Genomic DNA, 11,121 nt, shown 5'->3' on the forward strand with positions numbered 1-11,121 from the left:
ATCAACTAGGTCGTCCAATTTGAAAGCGGATGGAAAAGAATTACCGTACTAATTTGGAGTAACTTCAAGCATTTCTATGTAAAATAACTCATCCATCCAGCTCCTTCTTACCTATAAAACCATCAAATTCAGTAGAACTTTCAAGTTTGGAAATAAAGTTAATCGTGCGTGATTATATATGCATTTTGTTATTACAAACAAATCCCCTTCACTTTTAATTAAGAAACTTACTTTATAATAAAAAAAAGGTTAATATCATTTTTTTTCATTTTTGTTTTAAAATATTGAATTTGAAATAAAATATAAAAACATTATTCAATTTTTTATTTAAATGTAAAAAAACAAAAAAATCAGTTTTCAATATTTCCTAAATAAACTAAAGTGATTTTAATAAAATATGTTAGTGATTGTTGGCTTTTTGTTTTTCAAAAAATAATTATTAAAGATATAATTTAATTTTTTGAGTGATATTCGATAAATCTAATTATTAAAGATAATATTTATTTTTTATATTAAATAAGAAAAATATTATCATAAAATCAAGAAAAAAAAAAACCAAGCAGACTCTAGATATTTAATAAAAAATATTGTCAAAGATAATAATTAATTTTTTAGATTAAATAAGAAAATCTAAATATTTAATAAAAAACATTGTTAAAGATAATGTTTAATTTTTTAGATTAAATAAGAAAAATGTAATAATTAAAGATGATATTTAATCTCTTAAATTAAATAGAATAAAATAGAAATAGCTAAAGGAAATATGTATTCTTACCAAAAAGCCTTAAATATTTAATTTTTTATTATTAAAATGATATTTTAAATTTTTATATTAAATAGTAATAATGAAATAATTAAAGATAATATTTAATCTCATAAATTAAATAGAATAGAATAAAAATAACTAAAGGAAATATTTGTTCTTACCAAGAAGCAATAAACCGATGTCATGGTTTTGCAGCCCCGCAAGTAAAAAGTCACACCATTGCTTAGGTGTAGACGCTCTAATTGAACAACGATGAGGATGAGGAAGCAGATGATACAACGGTGGTGAAGGCATCACTGTATCTGTTCCCACTGCCGACTCTTCAAATGAATCTGACTTCCTTGCGATCACATGGACCCCACATCCTTCAACGCCTCGTTTCCAATAATGACCCATGCGCAGTGCATACTCTGTTGGCTCTGGATAAATGTGTAGTTCCAATTCGTCATCTGCACAGTAATCTTCCATTGCCATTTCACTTCTACTTATGTATCTTATCCATCCCTCCATAAATATATGTAATCCTATCTGTGCTCGTTTATCATTAAACAATATTCTTCCGTTGCTTTTATTTTTTATAATAATAATAATGTTAGTGTGTGTGTAAAGATGAGTGCCCTTCTCAAGCCAAAGAACTAAGCCTAGGAAGACTGGAGGTAAGCCTAGGAAGACTGGAGGTAAGCCTAGGAAGACTGGAGGTATATGGAATGACAATGAGCATCCTTCTCCCCTGTAGCTCATCCAATCTGGCATCTCAAGTCCAACATCAACAATAAAGCTAATACGATACCCGTGACCACGGTTGCACATTGCCTGTATAAATATATTATCATAAAATCAAGAAATAAAAAAGAAAACCAAAGACTTTAAATATTTAATAAAAAATATTATTAAAGATAATATTTAATTTTTTAGACTAAATAAGAAAAATAAGAAAATATTATTAAAGATGATATTTATTTTTTTAAATAAAAATAATAATAATAATAATAATAATTGCATGTATACATATTAATTTCAAGGAATGCTGCCATTTTAGACATAATCAATGTATGTGCCAATTGTGTGTTTCTTCTTGTGTACGAGAGACAAAAGAAATAGTACCTCAACAACGCTCTTCTGTAATTTATTTGGTGAATGACTGCGTCTTGCAACACTAACATTCCAGAAACTATTATTTAGACCTTCGATGCCCTGAATCTCTTCTAACGAAAGACTTTCATATATATTTACACATAGTTCTTCTTTTGACTCGATTGGTATTCTTACTCTTTCCAATGATTTGCAATAAGATGCAATCAAAAAGCTTAAACTTGAGGGAAGATCTAGGATTGATACAAGATATTTGCATGCCTGAACATCCAAGTACTTTAGATTGGGAAGGAAGCCGATCCCAGAAGGCAGGCTAGAGAATTTGTTTCCTCTTAGAAACAATACTTCTAGAGAGAACATACCCCTAAAATCAACACAGTTAGTTAGGCGATCAGACAAACCATAATTAAAAAGCTTAAGGTGTTTCACTAATCTCCATTTAGTGAAAGATGTTGGCAGCCAATGTTTCATATTTGAATAGCTTGGTGGAGTCGGACAGCATCCACGCAATGATAACCTTTTGACATACTTTAATTGCCTAATTGAAGAGAGAAATTGCTCAGTTTCAATCCCATCGGCTAACAGCTCCGTTAAGAATTCCATATCACCCATGCGTTCTGGCAATTTCTCAAGTTGTGAACACCCAGAAATATTCAAAGTTCCAAGAGACTTTACATTACCAATGCTTTCAGGGAGAGTCTTTAGGCTCCAACATCCCTCGAGATTCAAGAAAACGAGGCTCGTTGAATGTCCAATTGATTGATGAACCTCAACTAAACTCGAGCAACCTTTCAGAATTAGTTTCTCTAGATTTGAACTGTGCAAGTTTGGTGTTCTAATAAGGTACAGAGAATGACTAAGATCAAAGATTTTTAGTCTGTTGAGAATCTGTTATAATAGAGCGCAAAATAATTAAAATTAATCATAGAAATTCATAACACGTAAATATAAATTACATACTGGAGAAATTTTGGGGATTGTAGCATGTTTCGCACCTTTTTTCCCTTCCATAGTTCTTTGAGGTTACTGTACTACATATCAAGAACAGCTAGATTGTCCAAGGTAAAATCAGACGGCAAATATTTCAAAGGACATTGAAGCCAACAAATCCACATCAACTCTTTAGAAAGCAGTTTGAAGGATCCGATGAGATGTACTCCATTGATTTGGAGTAAATTTAAGCATTTCATTTCTGCAAATGTTCCTGCGCTGACTGATTTACCTTTTGATGCTCTGACATCCAGTGCAAGACCCTCTACAACATCCGTACCCTAAAAAAAAAAACAACAACTTTCATTCAATTATTTGTAATAAGTTTGACTAGAAAATACGCATGACTATGCTTTCATGTATGCATTGAGCTCTTACCTTCTGCTGCTGAAGTACATTCCATGCATCCTCTTGATTCCAAATTCTGGTCCTTTTTCCAAGAAGCAAGGGAGACGATTCACGAACGACCTCCCTTCCCATGTCTCGTAATAGATCGTGCATGGTTACACTTACCGTCCTTCCAAATAACTGTCTTTCATCTTTAATTTCATGAAATTGAATCAGAGACCTTTCACGGAGAGTTTCCAAAACAACTTCTGGATTGGGACGGCAACGGGCTCCTAGCACTTTTGCGACGTATTCTTTATCTATACCAATAAAGAAGCATGCAATATCAAGGAATGCTCTTTGTAGTTCACCATCAAGTGCGTGATAACTTATTAGAAGCTTTCCTTGAATATTGTGGTTTGGAATTCTGCTCAAGTTGTCAATTTCACTTTTCCATCTATCTTTGTTTTTCCCATACAGACAAGCTCCTATAACCTCAAGAGCTAGAGGAAGTCCTCCACAGCAACCAACGGCTTTCTTCGAAAGCTCAATGTAATCTTCTGCTGGTTTGGTGTCCTTAAAGGCATGCCTGCTGAAAAGCTGAAGGGCCTCATCTGGTTTCAATTCTTCGATCTGATATGTTTGATCTGCTTCACGAAGAAGATTTGAATCTCTTGTTGTAATAATTACTCTACTTCCGGGACCAAACCAACGTCGATCTCCCATCAAAGCTTTTAGCTGGTCCTGATGAGCAACATCATCAGCAACAACAAGAACTCTTTTGCGACGAAGTCGCTCTTTGATCAGAACCTTTCCTCTATCAGCACAATCGAAGTTTGCAACATCCTGTTTTAAAATATCATGAAGAAGTTGCTTTTGTAAAGGAACAAGACCATTAACTTGTTTTGACTTTTCATTGATATCTGAAAGAAAACAGCTTCCCTCGAATCTATAGTAGAGTTGATTAAATACAAACTTTTGCTATAGTTGTCTTTCCTATTCCTGGCATCCCATGTATGCCCACAATGCGTACATCATCTGTTGCATCACTTAGAAAGTCATAAATATTGTGAGCAAGCCGATCCATACATACGGGGTGCTCAGGAACATCTAAGTACTCGCGACATAATTTATTCCACACATCCTTGATAATCCCTATGATAAATTTTGCTTCATGCCTGCTCACAGAAAAAAGGCAAGTCATCGATAGCAAGTCAATTAAGTATGCTAAAAAGAAATATTTTATAACTTCACATTGAAAAATTTAATGTAAAATTACTCCATAAACGTCTGCAAATGAATCTTAGAGAGAAAAGGAATACCCATATGCCATATCATTGAGACTCCATCCAGATAGGTTTCCGGCATCCTCAAGAGCTTTTCTCCACTCCTTCACCAACTTCTCTTCAAAACGCTCTTCATGCTTATCAAATGCCTCTGCAAAACTGCCAGTCTGTTTTCTCACATCTGAAGGATCAATGTCATAGAATATAGGAAGAACAATCTGACCGGTTCTCTTCCTTTTGCTCTTCAGAATCTCTACAAGTTCATTGAGACACCATCTAGAAGAAGCATATCCTTTTGAGAAGACAACTATGGATATCTTTGATTCTCGAATTGCCTTGAGAAGATGCTCGGAGATTTCTTCTCCTCTAGGAAGTTCATCATCATCTCGAAAAGTGTGGATTCCTGCTTGATCTAAGGCAGCATATAGATGATCAGTAAACGTCTTGCGAGTATCTTCTCCTCTAAAACTCAAGAACACATCATAGGCCCCTTCTGGTATAGAACGAGAAGACTCTGGCTCTGCCATTTCAGCTGCAGAATTGAAGGAACAATCAATTAGCAATTTAAGCTTAATAATGAGAAAGCATAAGACAATAGCAACTGAAGTTAAACATGAAACAAGCAAAGCTTTCACATTATTGTTATTGGTAAAGACATGAAATTAAAACAAGAAAGAAGCAAAGAAGAGTTAGCTATACCTCTGTATAACAAAGAGTTATTGCAACTGAAGTTATTGAATCGGAGAAATGGGGTGTTCAAATCGAATCAGCAGTTCATGTATATATAGACACACACATCTGCCTTTGCTGGCTTTATTTATTGCGGGAATACGTAAAATAGTAAAAAGTTAGAAAAATATCAAACAGACTCTGAAGTTCGTTAATGCTATTTATGATTAGCAAATACTTAGCAAGTATCAATCAAGATAAAAAAACATACTCAAATCAGACCTAGTTTCTTGTTATTTTTGGATTATTTGCTTAATTTTACTTGTTATTTTTTTAATTAATTTTAATAGATTTATTTAGCTATTTATTGTTACTGAAAATAAAGATTAACTTAACTTAATCTTGACAGCTCCTGAAGCAAAATTTTCAATAAACAATTTTAAAAATAATTGAATTTTTTTTTACAATTTAAAATTATAATTTTAGAAATTAAAACATTGTAATTGATATAGCTTTCTTGCAAATACTTTGCAATTAAATCAGTCAATGACAATACTTTGCTGCCGTGGAGAAGCAAGCTCAAGTACTGGACAGACAAACCAATTTGGCATGAGATTGGTTTTGAAAAGCTTTTCATTTTTCTTCCTGCAGATCCTTTGCAAAGTTTCCACAATAACTGGGTCCACGCGCTAACATTACTGAAGTCGAAGTAACAAAGATTTTGATTCAGAGATTGGTTTTGAAAAGCAATGAAGGCTGTTTCTTTCTAAAAACATTGAGACTTCTTCCTGTCAATCAATCCAAGGCAACCATGAAAGACTGTTGGGCTAAAGCAGTGCGAACACTAACTTTTATTTGTTTCTTTTGCCAAAGCCATTACGTCTAAGATAGAAAGTAGAATAAAGCTCTGACAGTACTTCCCACTTTCACACCACTTTCCATTCGAAAGGACTAAAGCATTCAACTCGAAATTCCAAAGCTATGATATTGAAATGAGGTTAATTGTATTCTTTATATAGGCTTACTGAGGTCAGCTTTTCTTCTCTTTCGCGAGGATGAATCGATTTCTTCATCTTTGGATTGCTTGCGTTTTTCTTTCTGCATTTCTAAATTAAATAGGATGAACTGGTCAGTGATTATCTATCTGAACGTAAGGCTTTCAAGTTATCGCTACGAACAAGAAGCAAAGAAGCAAAGAAGAGTAAGTTAAATATAACAAAGAGTTGGCTATGAAATGGTAGCAATGGGACAGAGAAGTCAGCTGCAGAGTAGAGCAAGGATATGGAATACTGAAATTTCCCGTCAATGCAGCAACAGTAGAGTCAACACTAATCAAATAATATATTAAAATAAAATCAGCCATGTCAGGACCCCAAACAGTCCCTACTTAGAGAGTGTTTGGCATTGCGTTTGTAACTGTGTTTCGTTAAATTTTGAATTTTTTTTTTTTTTTTTTGCTAAAATTGAGTTCGGTTTGTACTTTTCAGATCGTTTTGATGTGCTGATCTTAAAAATGATTTTTAAAAAATAAAAAAACATCATTGGCATGCTTTTCGACACGAAAAGCTATTTGAAAAGCAACCGCTACCACACTACCAAACACGCTCTTAACAATTCATCCAAAAGAATTATACGATATTTTTATTATTTGATTCAGGAAAGACTCTTTAATTATATATTAAAACCGAGTATTATGTAATTCTAATACTATATTTTGAATAATTTTAGGGAAGAAATTATAATATAATTGTAATTAAGTTTGTAGAAAATTTACAAAGAGATTCTATATCTCTTTCTTATTCTTAAATATTTTCATCCATCTTTTATATTTATTACAAACATATTTTATTTCTTTCTGTGTTTTTTTTTTTCTTTTTTTATTAAGCATGTGTTCTCTTTTTTTTTTATTAATGTCATAACCTAATTTTTAAACAAATAATAAAAATTAAATATAGTAGACAATGGGGTTAAGACAACAAATTTTGAAGTTTAGGGATGTAATTTGAGAGTTAATTGATCAATTTTGAAAGAATTAAGCATCTAATTGAATAATCCAGGAATTAAGGACTGTTTTGTAAACAGTGTACCAATTTAGGGATTTAATTGAAATTAATCAAAAGAGGGCAAAATTAAAAGAAAATTTTAATTTGCTTAGGGGTCCAATTGCCGAATTTCCCAAGTTCAGGGGTCAAATTGAAAACTCCCGTTTTCCAGCCAAAACGACACCGTTGCTAAGGAACAGCCGTGCGTCTTCTCCATCCCGATTCAACAGGAGAGCTTCCGATTCAGCAGGGGAGCTGATAATCTGCAACAAATCTGATCTTGGACCACGTCTCTTGCCGATAATCTTGTTCATGGATTCCATAACACAGTCCTGCAAAGACAGGACTGGTTGCAGGGCTGGCTTCTCTATAAAAGGGAGAAGAAAACCCAGAAACCAGGAGGGGGGCCGAAAATCAGAGGAGGCAGAGCAATCAACCCAGAAAAATTGGAGCCAAAACAAAAGCAAAAACCCCAGAGCAAAGAAATAATACACAGAGAGAAGGAGAGGAAGGGAATCCAGTATACACAGAGAATTGTTCCCGCTATTGCCTTCATCTCTGCAGACGTCCCTGCATAAGAAAACCCGATACAAAAAACCCAGAAAAAAGTCGCCGGAACAACGCAAACACAACCCAAAAATACAGAACCAAGGCTGAAGATTCAACCCAGAAATACAGAGTCAAGAACCAATAAAACGCAAGCCACAAACAGAGCAAAGAACGAGACCCAATTTCGAAAGGAGAAACCAGCAACGTCCTCTGTTCTTCATCGCAAGGACTGAGAAAACAAAAAGAAAAGGAACAGAAGACGAACGGAGGGGAAGAGACTGAGAGGAGGAGGTCCCTGCAAACAAAAGAAAGACCAGTATTCATTCAAAGAACATCACAGTAAACCGGCTCTTCATTATTGTTTCCTTCATCATCCCAGGAGCTGCAGGAAGACTGAAGTATACGGGCACAGAATCAAAAGGAAACAAAGGAAAGCAGAAGAAGGAGAAGAGCAGAGGATGTAGTCGGCCAGCCAGAGCTTCGCCACCGTCTCCATCGCCTCGCAGACCAGGTAAGAAGCTCTCCTTTTCAATTAAGCATCTCTTACACTGTGCAAGTGAATTTTAATTCACTTGCACAGTGCTGCTGAGCCCAGCCGGGCCACTGGCTTAATTGTATGTCATGTTTTTTATCAATTTTATTTCAAACATAGTTTAATTGTATGTCATGTCTTTTATTATTTATCAATAAAATATGATAAATGAGATTTTGATATAAGAAGTTTTGGGATAGAAAATATTTTTATCAAATATTTTTATTTAGTTTAGAAATTTTATTTATTTTTATTCAGAATTATTAAACTTCTATAATTTTTTTCTACTTGAAAAGAATAATTTTTGTATTTTTTTTTATTCAATATTATCAGGAATTTCTAGTTTTTTTATTTTAAAAATAGTAGTTTTAAATTTACTTCTTGTTATTTTAAAAATAATATTTTTTTCTATTCAGTGAAAGAATTCTCTCTTGCAAATTATTAGCAATGCAATCATTTTTCTTCCTCGAGATCCTTTGCAAAGTTTCCACAATAACTGGGTCCACGCGGTAACATTACTGAAGTCGAAGTAACAAAAGATTTTGATTCAGAGACTGGTTTTGAAAAGCAATGAAGGCTGTTTTTTTCTAAAAACATTCAGACTTCTTCTTGTCAATCAATCCAAGGCAACCATGGAAGACTCTTGGGCTAAAGCAGTGCGAACACTAACTTTTATTTGTTTATTTTTGCCAAAGCAATTACATCTAAGATAGAAAGTGGCATAAAGCTCTCACAGTACTTCCCACTTTCACACCACTTTCCACTCGAAAGGACTAAAGCATTCTAAACATGGTTTTTTTTTTTTTCCCAGCTGAGGAATTTTATCAAACACCTGATACGTGTCATTTCAATTCCTATTTGATGGAATGACTCAAAGCTACTTGAGCTGTAGTGGCGGATTTGGGGTAGTTTGTGGAGAACATGCATTAGTGGGACCTTTAAACATAGAAACAAACTCTATTCCAGCCCCTTGAAGCCATGGTTGTAAATCAAAGCTATTTTATCTTTAAGTTTTCTGTCCAGTCGAGTTCTCTGTATAGTCGAAATTACCTCTCTCTCATTCTCACTCTCATAATGAAAATCTAATGGGGTGTTTGCTTTTTCATTGAGTAGGCCGTGTAAAGGAGGGAAAGGGAACATGAAAGATGGGGGCGGTTTCCTTTGAACAATAAAATGAATACCCTTTTTATTATTTCATCCTTTTAGTCTAAATTAATATCCATTACTTTTTCATGAATTGGTTTTCATCGCATGTTTTTTTTTTTTGAAAGATTAATTGGTTTCAAATTGTTTTTTAAACAATATTTTATCATTTTAACTATATTATTATCGGTTGTTTAATTTTTGGTTTTTTTTAAGTGATTTTTTTATGAATTTTTTATTAAATCCCAACTATATTATTATCAGTTATTTATTTTTATCAGGTTTAATAATACTTCAAAACTATTTTTAAATCCTCTAGCGTGATTCTCGTGCTAAGGTGGTCCAGCGAGGAAGACCAAACTGCTTGGAGATCAAACTGGAAAGAGAAAAAGCTATTTATGGGACCATCATTCCATTTACCAGGGGACTAGGCTTGAAAGGGGTTAGGTCTATGGTAACTCATCCAATTTTTATAATAATGTGATAGGAATAGCAGTTTGACAATGAGCATCCTTCTCCACGGTAACTCATCCAATTTGACAATGAGTATAACATATTCTTTATAATAACGTTACTATCATTTAATTTGTTATTACTATATATATATATATAATAAATATTTTTTTATAATTTATATGATGAACAGTTCACTAATTAAAACCATGATATGTTTAAAGGTAATTGAAAAATCTCAATTTAATTATTTTTATATATAAATTCCGTTCAATAGTTTATGTTAGAAAATAAATCATTATTTAATATTGATGACCTATAATAAATATTATATCTATGATTACTAATAAATTTTGTATAATTCACAGAATATTCTTATTCTCGCTAATTAATCCCAAAACGAGGTTCCAAGAATTTATAGCAGGATTTTGTATAATTTGCACAGGATTTTCTTTAATTGAACTTAATTCACTAAAAGAAAGTTCATCATCTTTCTTGCAAATTATTTGCAATGCAATAATTATAATTATAAAAGGTGAAAGGTAACATGTAGAGCGGTAGAGGAAAAAAAGCAAGGAAAATTCTCAACTGGATTTCAAAATATCCTGGCAAATAACTCCTCCGGTAACCCTGATTAAGTAATTTATTTACTTTGCTCCACAATCTTGAGTTTTTATTCAAGTAATCAACTAGTAAGGGGTTTTATTTCTTATAGCTATTAATTAAAACAATTATTTATATGATCAACTAGATTAGGGATTTGAGAGTTAAATATTATGTTCCAATATGAATATTTATTACATCCAAAATAAACATCTTTTACTTGGCCATGAGCTTTTGTATCAAACTGCTAAACTTTTTTTTACTTAACTAAATTATAAGCTCTATAAATAACAGGGACTAAGTAAGTGTTGGGAATCCGACCAGTGATGTACTGATAGTTGTTTATTGGAGGCTAAACACATTGACACAATATTTAACGTAGTTCGGCAAACCGCCTACATCCACGGGGGAAGAGCTAATATTATTAGAGATATAGAGAAAGGGTTACAATACACGTGAAGAAGGAGGATCACTTCACTCAAACTCACTCCCATTACTCTCACACACTGCTACACATTGCAGCAGGGTTGCTGCGCTTGGCAGCCCCTTCTTTTGCCCAGAATGATAGAGATAAATCAAAAGCTATCAACTTAATTATTTAATTTGTTGATATTTATTCAATCTAATTTCCTATTTTCTTGTTATTATCATTTAATTTGTTGTTACTAT

The 11,121-nt window shown here is 33.1% G+C and overlaps 1 long non-coding RNA gene and 1 pseudogene across 1 annotated transcript; both read right to left on the reverse strand.

Annotated features, from left to right (window-relative positions):
• Positions 1 to 904: 904 nt before the first annotated feature.
• On the reverse strand, positions 905 to 6,234 carry LOC118051976 (disease resistance protein RUN1-like; annotated as a pseudogene).
• Positions 6,235 to 7,200: 966 nt separating this feature from the next.
• LOC140955129 (uncharacterized) lies at positions 7,201 to 8,351 on the reverse strand. Its single transcript, XR_012168873.1, has 2 exons — positions 7,665 to 8,351; positions 7,201 to 7,539 (listed from the first exon to the last, which is right to left on the reverse strand). It is a non-coding gene; the product is annotated as an uncharacterized lncRNA (long non-coding RNA).
• Between the last annotated feature and the right edge of the window lie 2,770 nt (positions 8,352 to 11,121).

The sequence above is a fragment of the Populus alba genome, chromosome 19 (assembly GCF_005239225.2).
Source record: "Populus alba chromosome 19, ASM523922v2, whole genome shotgun sequence".
NCBI lineage: Eukaryota > Viridiplantae > Streptophyta > Magnoliopsida > Malpighiales > Salicaceae > Populus > Populus alba.